Source organism: Pinus tabuliformis, chromosome 1_1, assembly GCF_031772625.1.
Source record: "Pinus tabuliformis cultivar Carrire ecotype Pingquan chromosome 1_1, CPIR1, whole genome shotgun sequence".
Classification (NCBI taxonomy): Eukaryota; Viridiplantae; Streptophyta; class Pinopsida; order Pinales; family Pinaceae; genus Pinus; species Pinus tabuliformis.
The window spans coordinates 790,876,291-790,889,916 of NC_142297.1; positions in this window are offsets into that span (position 1 = coordinate 790,876,291).

Genomic DNA, 13,626 nt, shown 5'->3' on the forward strand with positions numbered 1-13,626 from the left:
AGTTTACATCATATCCTAATTGTTGTTCATGGCTGTTCAAAATTTTTGCTTGCTGCCATAAATAGTTATATACTAAATCTTGCAAGGTTGTTTCACGAATTTTCTCATAAAAGGTAGTTCGTGATTCACTAAAAGAAATTTCATATAAACAATTTACCTTTCGACTTAAGGCATCTGCAACCCGGTTTTCTTTTCCCTTCAAATGTTTTATTTCAAAATTGAATTAACTTAGGAAGTCTACCCAATGAGCTTGCCTAGCATTCAATGTGGGTTGTGTGAAGTAGTTTATTAGACTATGATGATCAGTCATTAACAGAAATTTCTTACCCATCAAGTAATGTCGCCATATTTTTAAAGCATGGATGACTGCTGTCAGTTCTAATTCATAGGCCGAATAATTTTTCTCATATTCTTTAAGCTTTCTTGATTCATAAGAAACAAATTTGCCTTCTTGCATTAATACGCCACCTATGCCCTACTTGCTAGCATCTGTACATACCACATATTTTTTATTGGGATCAACAATGCTCAAAATGGGCATGGTGGTAAGTAAATGTTTGAGCTCATCAAAGATCCTTTGGCAGTCAATGGTCCACTTAGAGGTTTTGTCGTTCTTTTGCAGAGAGGTAATAGGGTAGGCCACCTTAGAAAAACCTTCCACAAATCGTCTATAGTATTCGGCTAGACCCATGAACAATCTTATGTTAGCTACATCCTTCGGTACCGACCATTCCATGATAGTCCTTATTTTCTCTAAGTCCACTGCGATTCCATTCTTATTGATGACATGTCCCAAGTACTAGATTTGTTCCTTAAAGAAGTCACATTTGTTGTATTTTACGTATAGCTGGTGTTCTCTTAGGACTTGAAGAACTATACGGAGATGCTCCTTATGTTCTTCCATGCTTCGAGAGTAGATCAGTATGTCATCAATAAAGATTAACACAAAATTGTCTAAGTACTAATGAAATATACTGTTCATGAGACACATGAAGGTTGCTGGGGAATTAGTTAGTCCAAAAGGCAGCACTATGAACTCATAATATCCCTAACAAGTTTTGAATGTAGTTTTTGCTATATCTTCCTCCTTTATTCTGATCTGATGATAACCTGAGTGGAGTTCGATCTTTGAGAATATAGTTGCACCCTTTACCTGATCAAGTAACTCATTTGTACGGGGAAGGGGGTATTTATTTTAATGGTCATCTTCTTTAACTGGTGGTAATCCATGCACATTCACAATGTTTCATCCGTTTTCTTAACAAAAAGCACTAGAGCTCCCCAAGGGAACACACTGGGATGGATATATTTTTTATCAAGCAGCTCTTATAGCTGCATTTTTAATTCTCTTAGCTCTGGTACGCTAATATGGTAAGGGGCTCAGGAGATTGGGGCAGCTCCCGGAATTAGCTCAATGGTGAAATCTATGTCCCTTTTTGAGGGTAGGCCCAAGATTTCCTCAAGGAATACATCCGGAAAATTTTCTACCACTAGTTTGTTTTCTAATGAAACAGTTTTATCTTTAGAGTCAGCATACCCAACTTGTATTGTGTAAACTTGGAAGCCTTTTTTGATGCATTCTGCTAATTGGATGGCTGTTACAAGCCTTATTTGCAGAGGTTTTTGAATACCTTGAATTTCCTACCTTTCTCCTTTCTCATCCTAGTAATTAATGGTTTTTGTCTTACAGTTAATAAGTGACCAATGTTTTTCCAACCATTCCATACCTATAAGGATGTCGTATGACCCCAGGGGTAACACATTCAAATATGCCTTCATAGACTGATTAGCTAATATTAGAGGGCAATTACTAACTTTAGCCAAAACTCTTCTTTTCGCTCCTGTGGCTTGTTGTACTAACCAAGGATTTTTAAACTTAACAACTTGCAATTTAGATTTTTCCACTATATTGGGGCTAATATAACTCAAGGTAGCCCTGGGATCAATTAAAATAGAAATGATTCTGTCAAAAGCTTTACCTTCAAATTCGACCATGGTTAGCTGAAATTATGCCTGATGGTCTTCAAGGGCGGCACTAATTTTAGGGATGCTTCTTTCCACTTCTCCCATAGTAGATGCTTCTTGTATTTGTGAAATATGATCATCTCCCTTGCGGTGTGTGCAGTTTTTGACATAATGCAGGCCTCCACATCCCCAACACTGTACATGTGGTCTGTTAGTTAATTCTACTTCAATTCTGCCAGATTGCTCATTCATCCTAGTTTCGCTTGGTATTTTAAATCTGAGCTGATTTTTATTCATATTTTGGTTAGTTGGACCTCTATACACTCCTTTTTTGCCTGTGCCCTTATTCCCCTTGTGGTTGGAAACAAATTTACTTCCCTTTTTGTCTGTTCATCTCTTTCCCATATCTCCCTTTGGTTTGTTTTGTTGGAATAATATATATGCCTTATGTATAACATCATCCATGGTTTTTGGGCTATCAAACTCTAGTCGTTCTTTCATGAATAGTGGGAGACTTCTAATAAGTTGCTACACCTTTGCTTTTTCTTCACATATGTAAGGGACATACCGAAGTAATGATGTAAACTTTGTTATGAACTCATCCATGGGAAATTGTCGTGGTCCGACATCATGAAAATCCTTTGCCTTCTTATCATAAAATCTTTCTGTTAGATATTTTTCTTTAAAATATTTTAAAAAAATTCCCAGGTTATGCTTTATTCATTTACTCCATGAATTGTTTCTACTTCTTCCCACCATAAGGTGGTTTTTCCTTGTATATGGAAAATGGCCAAGCAAGCCTTTAAATTATGGTCATACTTGTACAACTAGAAATATTTGTTCGTATTGATAATCCAGGCTTCAGCTGCCTCTTCATGTTCACCATCAAAGAGGGGAGGCTTGATTTTTCTAAATTCACCTTGAAGTTCCATTTTTTGTCTTTTCTGTGTCTTATGCCCTAACACGTTATCTAATTCTTCTTCATGATTTTCTTCGCCACCTTCTATTTCTACATTCTCAGTTCAAAACTCTTGTTCCCTTGTCATATTCTCGTGTTCAGGGCTAAGGACTAGTGGCCAATGATTCTATCTATTAAGCAGTCTCTTCATAATCTTTTCTTGCTCCTGCATTAGCCTTTTGTTATCTTCCCGTAGCCTGGCCATCTTGTCCTTCAATTCTTGTATAGTTTCCAAGATAGTTGTGTTTGTCTTCCACGGATCATCACCAAACGACACCCATACTTCATGATTGCCTTCATGAAATGATGTTGGTCATGTTCCCATTACTGACTTGTGTGGCAGATTCCCAGTTCTCCTCAAGCTGACTGCTCCTTGCTTCCTACATGCACATCACTGAGGTTGTTATTTCTTTATTCCATATGTCTCAGTTTGAAAAAATAAGTGCTTTGATACCATATGTCACACATCCACATGTAAAAGAATCTTTAATAAAGAAATTTACCAAATATTTTTACTATACATTAATTTGAGAACATATATCATGTTGAAAATTATGGCCGCGACGACAAAACAACATTAGATAGTTGACATTCCTATATCAATATTACAAAATTATTTCATCAAAACATATTACGGCATGAAATCTTACATCTATTACTTTTTGTGTATGCTATCCTTGGATAGCCTTGCTACACAAGCCAGCAGGCCCACTTTACAATTCTCGAGATTCATATCTTGTCATATCTTAATTAAAATAGGACATTTTTGGACTTATGCGTTAATGTAAATATTTATTGAATATCGACCATTGAACCTATATTGTTACTTACCACTCGGCCCTCTACATACAAATTTATTTCTCCGGCTATTTAATGGCCTAGATGGCGATCTAGAGGTTTCACTGTTGTACATCTCCATCACAGTCCTCGGGACCGATTCCACATCAACGTTCCATGACTGTGGCTTTTATTGGATGATGATGGTCAAACTTGGGGTTCTTTTCCTGTGGTGTATTGGCTTTTTTGTTTCATTATGCTTCTCCAGGGAGAGAACACCACCTACTCTGCCAAAGGATCCTTGCCCTGTAGAGGTTCTTCCAGTGGTTTTGTTTGTCGCTGGTGTTTTGTTTGTTTTCCATACTCACTCCCCATCGACATGGCATGACTCTGAATTATTTGCCTTCATCAATCCACAGAGAGGGTTTCTACTATAGATTGCCATCGGGTAAGCTTCGATGGACATTTCCCCTTTTGTTGCCTTTTAAATTTATTGCAATTAATAATACAGGTTTTTAATTCAGTTGCCCTTCGAGTTTGGATGGGGTTTTTCACAGGTATTGAAGACTTGGGCATTGGGCTGAGGAAAACACTCATCAGGTCCTCTACGCATGGTAATGACGAAACCCTCCCACCACTGGGTACTTAAATCCTTAAACTGATCTTCTACTGAGAACTTTTTTGGGTCTAAGAGTCCCAGAGGAGAACTTTTTTTCAAACTATTAATTTATCAGACCTTTGTCTTTACAGCCTCGTATTTTTGTTTGGCCCTAAGGGTGGTATAGGTATTGTAGAGTTTAAAGAGATATGAGGTCCGAAGACTCATTATTTTCATGGGATTAAGGCAGCCTTGCACCACTGTGATGTTTACTCTTGTATGGCCAGCTATGGTTGTTGTAAAACCCAAATCCTGTAGTAGCTTTGGCATTATGAATTTCTCCTAGTTTCTAGTTATTTTTTTGCTAGGAGGAATAACACTCTATAAGTCCATATTTTTGCATTTATCTCATGTATCTGTAGTTTATTAAATGAGTTTGGTATTTCACTGACTCTGTCCTGCGAGGGTATATTCTGGACTATGTACAATTTCAAAGAAGTTGGTAGTTACTTTTATCTCAGCCCTAAGTATTGTTAAATCTCTTCCGACTGTATAATCCTTTCAGAAATCTGGATAATTTCCAAGACTCTAAACTTATTTCTTGTCTATAAATATTACAATGTTAAATATTCATAGTCTTCGACTGTCTTCTTACCCTGGTTCAGGTTTTTTTCTTCCTTACAGTTTTGATTGGAATACAAGTCTTGTATAATTAAATGTATACACAGTGAAACTCCTGAATTTATTTCTGCTTATGAGTATTTGGGCTTTTGCTTATGATTATATATATTTCTCGATACTGTCAGTATTTCCGATCTTTTTTTATAATATTGTTCATAGGGTATAAATGTTATGTATTTGTCAATTTTTCAAATTTCCATTGCAATTTTCAGTATAGTGATTACAAATGATAAATACATCAATTCTCTTTCCATTTTATTATTTTAACTATGTTATCTATTGAGTATATATGATAAACAGGGTTAGTTTGTCTAGTTTTACTTTCCATTGTAATCATGTGCTATTCACCAAGTATGAACGGTTAGTTCTTTCGGTTTTTCCTATTGTAATTTTAATATGCTACTCACTGAGTGCTAACAAAGTAATCTACTTCTGAACTAGTTATATATGAAATGAGTTACTTGCAAACTTCCATAAATTAACTGGTCCATTACTGCTATCTACTAGCAAACTTCAAATCTAAACTTATATAGAGGTATATTACTTCTAAACTAGTTATATATAAAATGAGTTACTTACAGACTTCCATAAATTAACTGGTCCATTGCTACTATCTACTAGAAAACTTCAAACATAAACTTGTATAGAGGTATATGTCCTATCCTTACTAATAGAATAATTTTTACTTATCTGGGTGACGCTATCTCCTAGATTTGGTCTACAGTACCACTAAACCTGCTCACTATTTTGCCTCCGAACCTTCAGATTCTTGTGTCAGTTAATCTCCTCCCAAGTTGTTCTTAATTACAGGAACCTTCTTCCTTTTTAGTGTCAAAATCTTGCCACTAGACCTCCTCACTATTTTGCCTCTAAACCTTGAGATTACTATGTCAGTTAATCTCCTCCCGAGTTGTTCCTAATTACAGGAACCTTCTTCATTGTTAGCGTCAAAATCTCTGCTATCTGGTCCTAACGAGACATAGCCATAGAAAATTGTCTGACATACCAGCACAGATTTTCTTCTTTGTCTTTCTTGCTCTTTTCTTTCTGATCTCAAATGCCCCAATCCTCTTGATCTTCTTGAATAAATCCTCAAGAAATCAGTTAGGGACAGATAACTATCTCTCTAACTACTTAGCAAGTAAAATAATATTTACAGATAACTGTTATTTCACTTTTCAAAAATGAATTAAATTCCAAAAATAGTTTTTATAACTAAGCAAATAAATAGTTTTTTTATTCTGCAGTAATTTAAATATTTACATGGTGTGGATATATCACATAAATTCTTTCATTTAGAAATAAACTATATATTGTACATATAAAATACAATGTTCGTAAATTTTATTTAGAATTTTTTCCATATAACATATTTTAGTTATGTATGATATTTATATTTAAAAGCTAAACTCTTTTTATAAAAATAAATGGTTTTTGTAATATGTAATCTCCCTAATTTAGAACTTTAATCTCTTTAATAAAATATATTTTTGGATGACCCTAAACATGTTGTAAGCTCTTTGGTGAAAGTTCAGTTTTTATCCCTCAACTAAAAGGCAATGTGGATTTTTTCAGTATAAATCAATATTTGTAAATGCCAATAAGAATCGCAACATTTATCTCATCTTATATTGAAAAAATTTGAAAAGATCATAAAAATAATCTAAATTATGTCTTTATTTTAAATTATTACTAATAATATTAACTATAAAAAGAATAAATATGCTAGTTAAATATATAAATTTTTAAAAACATGTTCCAAAATACTTAATCATCAATATTCACTTTCACTTTATCATTGATTACAACAGTATAGGCCAATACTCATGGCTTATTAGTACCACTTGCCTAAAAAACTATAACTCATCTTTATATTACAAATGTTCATATCACATTTTTTTTAATTAATCAATTTAATTAGAATAGCACAAAGAACATAACTATTTTTGAAACCACTTGCCCAAAAATCTCTAACTCATATTTATATTACAAATGTTCATATCACATTTCTTTTAATTAATCAATTTAATTAAAAGAAGAGAAAAAACATAACTATTTTTGAAACAAATTTCTAACCTTTAATGTGTGACTACTATTAAAAATATTCTATAATATTATATGGAGGTCCAATTTTGGAAGCCTTATTCCAAAATAAACACATTTAAAATACTTTTTCAATAATTTATTTTCCATAATTACAAAATTTGAGATTAAATACCATTGAAAAAAATCTAGATAATTCTATTTATTGCAACTAAAAATAATTTGAAAAAATAAATACTCTAATATTATAATTTGATCCAAAATGTTGCATCCACCACCATTTCGGTCTGGTCAAGAAAGAATCTCAATCCCAGGGATTGAAGGCTATGGTAGGGAGGGAGGGCCAAAGTGTGTTTAAGGTCTGGCACTCTATAATGTATGAATAGATCATAATGGGGATAACAAATGGAGGCGGAGCGGCCTGCTGATGGAGCAGAAGGCAATGTATCATGATGGACAGTTGTGTGCTTTGACAATAAGTCTTAATGAATGCACTGATTGCCAGAAATAATGTTAATATTATGATGATGCACACGCAGAAGGAAATATATGACGAGTTATGTAATTGCTATCTGGATGAGTGGATAGATCAATGGATAATAATATGAAAATGAGAATGCTACGCAGGGAGGCAAACATATCCATGGGTGGGTGTAATAACAACAACATGACGATGAGGTGCTTGCAAGAAAACAGATCCATTGTTGGATAGTTTCACAGAAGTAATGATAATAACAATATGAAGATTATGCTCGAGGGTAAACAAATTCATCGCAAGGCGAATTGGAAAAGGGAGTGTGCCTCTTCAAATAAAAACTGGTGTTGAACTATTGTGCTCACAAAATGGAGCCGAAACTGTCCACGAAGTTTCCACCAACTCCACACACCCTCCATTGACGAACGCCTATTTCAACACATATTTTTCATTCATCCATATTAAACCATTGGGTTTATTAATTCCTTGGGTTTATAATATTAGTACCTTTTGTTTATCTTAGGTTTTATATACCTTGGGTTATACTATTAATCTTTTTGGTTTTTTAGGTTTTTAGTATTAATCTCTTGTTGTTATTAGTTCCTTAGGTTTATATTATCAATCCCTTGGGTTTATTAATCTAAGGGTTCATATTCCTAGCATATAATGTTATTGATAGGTTTCATAATATTAACAAGTGTTTAACATAGATACTTTGGGCTTATAATCCATTAGTTTTATGATATAAATTCCTCGGGTCTATAGTATTAATCATAGGTTTTATATTTGCAGGGTTTGATATTAATCCTAGTGTTTATAATATTTATCCCTTGGGTTTGTTAATCATAGAGTTTAATATTCATCCTAGGGTTTAATATTTGCATCATACATTACAAAACTTGGGTTCAATACAAGGTTTATAATATTATGACTTTCGAATATTTAGGTTATAATACTAAATTTTAATATTGGCTTTATAATTTGTGATACTAGGGCTTATAATATTAATCATAGGGTTCAATATCAAACCCAAGGGACTAATATTATAAACCCAACATTGGTAAACCCTAATTTAAATATTAGAAAGACTAAAATAATCATGGTTTTTTTTCATGGTGAGATAATCCTTGTCACAATGTGACATTCAACCATGGTTGACCATGATTGTCTAATATTAGTTCCTTTGGTTTATAAGATTAGTCCCTTATGTTTAATATTATTCCCTTTGGTTCATAATCCCTTGGGTTTTTGGTATTAATCCCTTCGGTAATAATAAACAAAAAAGACTAATAGTATAAACCCAATGTATATAAACATTTAAAATACTAAAATAAATATGGTTGAATTAATAAAGCCTAGGAATAATAATAATAATAATAATAATTATTATTATTATTAATTAATATTACTAGTTATGAATTATTAACAATTAATATTATTATAAGTTTATATTATTATAATAATATTAATATAATAATCATAAATATATAATAATACCGTTGTTATTATTTATATAGTTATTAATTATTATAAATAGATGGTCTTTAAAAAGTTACACATAATAATTGACTTATCACAATTCTAATTATCTGGATCATGATTATTATTATGAGCTAATATTATTGTTATTATAATAATTCAATATAACTATTATTATTATTATTATTATTATTATTATTATTATTATATATTATTATTATAATAATAAAATAATATAACAGTAATTATTATTATTATTATTATAGCTGCTATTATTATTAATTATATTTGTATAGTATTATAATAATATAATATTATTATCCGATATTTTTATTATTAATTATTATTATTATAATATTAATATAATATTCATATAATAATATATATAAATAATATTTATATAGTTATTAATAATCATAAATGGTTGGTGTTCAGAAAATGCTCATAATAATTATTAATATGGTTGATATAAGCCTATTGACTTATATCAATCACATTGGAAAATATGATTGTATATATGTTTCATATATATTTTATATATGTTATTATTATTATAATAATACAATATAATTATTATTATTATTATAATTTTATATTATTATTATAATAATATAATAATAATTATATTATTTTATTTCTTTATAATCTAATTAATTAATATTAATAATATTATTATGAGCTTATATTATGATCATAATATTAATATAATATTTATATAATAATATATAAATAATATTTATATAATTATAGCACAAAATCAACATAGATAATCATAGACTTCCTAAGCTAGCTTTAAATTTCGAGCCAAAACCACCTAAGACTTAATCGAGGGTGGCATAAAGACACAAGGGCCTGGTTAAACTATTGGGAGATCAATGAAAATGATGCATTGCAAAACATAAATAACATTAAATTAGATATTGTTACTTCTAAGTTCAAAGAAAAAATGTGGTGTGAGAAAGATTTAGCGGCTAAAAGGAAATTAAGTTATTATAAGAATGTCATCAACCTCACCCTAGAAGATCAAAAGTATCTCTCTATTTTAACTAGCTCAAAGAAGAAAATTAATATAGCAAAGATTAGAACGAATTCTCATGAGCTCCATAGTGAAACAAGTCATTGGGCAGTTCCTAAAAAGCCATGGACGGAAAGGATCTGCCATATATGTGAGAATAGGAACATCGAGGATGAAAACCACTTCCTCTTAGAGTGCACTGGGTATAACCACATTAGATCTCAGTGTCATAATCTTTGTTATAATACTGACCTTCCTAGCCTTTTACAATGTCAAAATTATAGTGAGCTCGGGAGGGTTCTCTCCAAGCTTTTTGAGCATAGGAATAAAATCTTAAATCAAAATAGATAATTTGTTTCTTTAGGTCCGATAGACCATTATTTGGTCCCAGGGGAAGTTAACCATCGTCATCAATAATCATAAATAGTTGGTGTTTAAAAAAATACCCATCATAATTATTAATGTGGTTGATATAAGCTTATTAGTAAATGTGATTGTGCTAGTATTATAAAATTTGATTTAAAATGTTGCATCTACCACCATTTAAGTCTAGGTCTGGTCAAAAAAGACTCTCAATCCCATGGATTGAAGGCTATGGTAGGGAGGGAGGGCCAAAGTGTGTTTAAGGTTTGGCACTCTATAATGTATGAACACATCATAATGGGGATAACAAGTGGAGGCAGAGCGGCCTGCCGATGGAGCAGAAGGCAATGTATCATGACGGGCAGTTGTGTGCTTTGACAGTAAGTCTTAGTGAATGCACCGATTGCCAGAAATAATGTTAATATTATGATGATGCACACTTAGGAAGGAAATATATGACGAGTTGTGCAATTGCACTATGGATGAGTGGATAGATCAACGGATAATACTACGAAATTGAGAATGCTGCGCAGGCAGGCAAACATATCCATGGGTGGGGGTAACAGTAACAATATCACGATGAGGCGCGCGCAGGCAAACAGATCCATGGGTGCATAGTTCCACAGAAGTAATGATAATAACAATATGAAGATTGTGGTCGGGCGGGCAAACAGATTCCTGGCAAGGCGGAGTGGAAAATGGAGCGCGCCTCTTCAAATAAAAGCTGCGGTGAACGATTGTGCTCGCAAAATGGAGATGAAACTCATGTCCAGAAAGTTTCCACCAGTGCTACACACACCCTCAACGCTACTTCAACACATATTTACCATTCACCCATTATGTACCATTAATTCAGTATTATAGTCATCCCAAGTCATGGTGGTGAGTGTGCGGTGCGGTATATATGAAAAAATTAAATAATAACAAAAGAGATTTTTTTAAGGTGCTAAAGCACTTTTGTGATTAAAAGGTTATTTGTTTAATTCAACGGACACTCTTGAGGTTAGGTTCTTTAGTTGAATTGGCTAGAAGTTTTAAGTCTTATATTTATAGAAGTAATAATTTTGAAATAGTTTTTTTTTAAATTTTAATTAATTATTGAATATTTTCATACTAATTAATAAAATTTATTTTTAAAATAATTATGAATTTTTATTTTTTTAATTAAATTAATTAATTAAAAAAAATTATTGTGTAATGTTTTTTTTGTCTCTTTTTAAAGTTGAAATTTTATTTATGTCACCTAAAATAAAAATCTAAAAAAAAAAAATAACTATACAAAATGTTTAATAATATAGACTCCTTAAAAAAAGTACACTTAAAAAAACTGAATCTTTTTCTACTGTTAAATCTGTATTTAAGATAAATCTTTACTAATATAAATAAATTTAATGACATCAAAAAAATCTAAATCCTTTAACCTTAAATCCTTCCAAAAACCATATATAAAAAAAAAAATAATAATAATAAATAGATAAATAAAAATAAAAATAAAAAATTGCCTACAAAAATGTCATCCTCAATTTAACCGAAACTAAATCAATCTAATATAATCAATTACATTTTTAAAACTATATAATAAATCTCGTATAAATAAAAATTGTATATAAACAATATTATAGTCACTCACAGGTTGAGATAAAAGGTCGTAGATGCAAATTGCTTTTAAAAAAACAATATATTGGCATACATCACCATTTTAACCTAACCGGGTGTAATTTGTAGTGGTAGTAGTATAATTTATAATTTGCGGACGACATCGTGCATCAAAATATAAAAAATATTGAAGGGTGACTGTCAGCCAAGGTGGTAGCCTACTTTCACGGTGAAGGTAGAATACGCCAGGTATATCAAAATATAATAAAACAAGAGGACTGTGATGGAAGTAATTTCGAGGCTGAAGGGAGCATACATGACGTGTATGAAACATCATAATACGGGATTTCAGGGTGACGGCAGAGATGTCTCTCTGTAACTTCCTTGAATCTTCGAGTTTCTTCTCAGAAGCTTCCAGGCCAACTCACCACTGGCAGCATAGCGGAATTTTCTTGACTTTTCCAATTTCTCGGAATCCTCCAGGCGAACTGACGGCTGGTAGCATGGGGATGACCAGAGGGCGCTGTGCAGTGTGATGGCAGTGGTGTCCCAAGGGCTTCTGGAACTTCCTTCAATCTTACAGTTTTTTCGTGGGAGTGATGACTTTGATCTCCTGATCAGAATTCTTCTCTTCTTCTGCTTGTGGATGGATGATCTTTGAATTCCCCAAAATCTCTTGTACTTAAGTTACGTTGAGATGGTGCTTACCCAATTCTACATTAGGGCTCAAATGTGCTTTCAATATCGCCTTGCAATGTGTGAGATGTGAACCCCATATAGATCGGCCCGAAGGTCTGACTGTGTTTACAATACCCACGTGGATGCAACAATTCTCAGTCTCGGGCGCAACTATCGCTCTGTTCCATACCTATGTATAAGTAAAACCCTTTTTAATTTAGTTGATGCCTCAAAATCTTGGGGGACACAGCTTCGTCTAAATTACTTTCCTTATAAGGAAGGGAAATTGTTGATGAAGTTCGTGCTTTTGAACGATCGTCTTTTTCAAACTTTGTAGAAACTACGGAATCCGTTTACTTTCTTATATATTACTCATTGACAAATATTTGGGATTATAATACTGAGGTATAATATTATAATATTATTTAAAGTTTATTTTTTAATCAAACTTTGTAGAAACTACGGAATCCGTTTACTTTCTTATATATTACTCATTGACAAATATTTGGGATTATAATACTGAGGTATAATATTATAATATTATTTAAAGTTTATTTTTTAATTTATTTAAAGTTACATTTTTTTTCTTCAGTAAATACTAATTCTATTAAAAAAGGTGAAAAAATATATACAATGAGATCAAGACCTCAGAGGAGGCCGAGGCCATTCCTCAACCAAAAACTCAGGGACATTACAGTTCAGGCCTTCAACCAGATTTACAGTACAGACTTCAAAAATTTGACTTTGGTCCCTGACATACTGACAAAATTTACCAGGACTACAATCGTCATAACCTTCATTGACCACAAAAACAAAGTAGCAACTAGCATAGCCATTTTTAAGACAAAAAATAAAGCCTGTATTGGCTGTTGTTACTGCCTGAAGCATGAGAATGAACCAGACATAGACATCTAACTTCAGAATCAAAGACACAAGACCAAAATTGCATAGCATATAAGCGAGAAGGCCACCCGGCAGAAAGGAGCTATGATTAATCT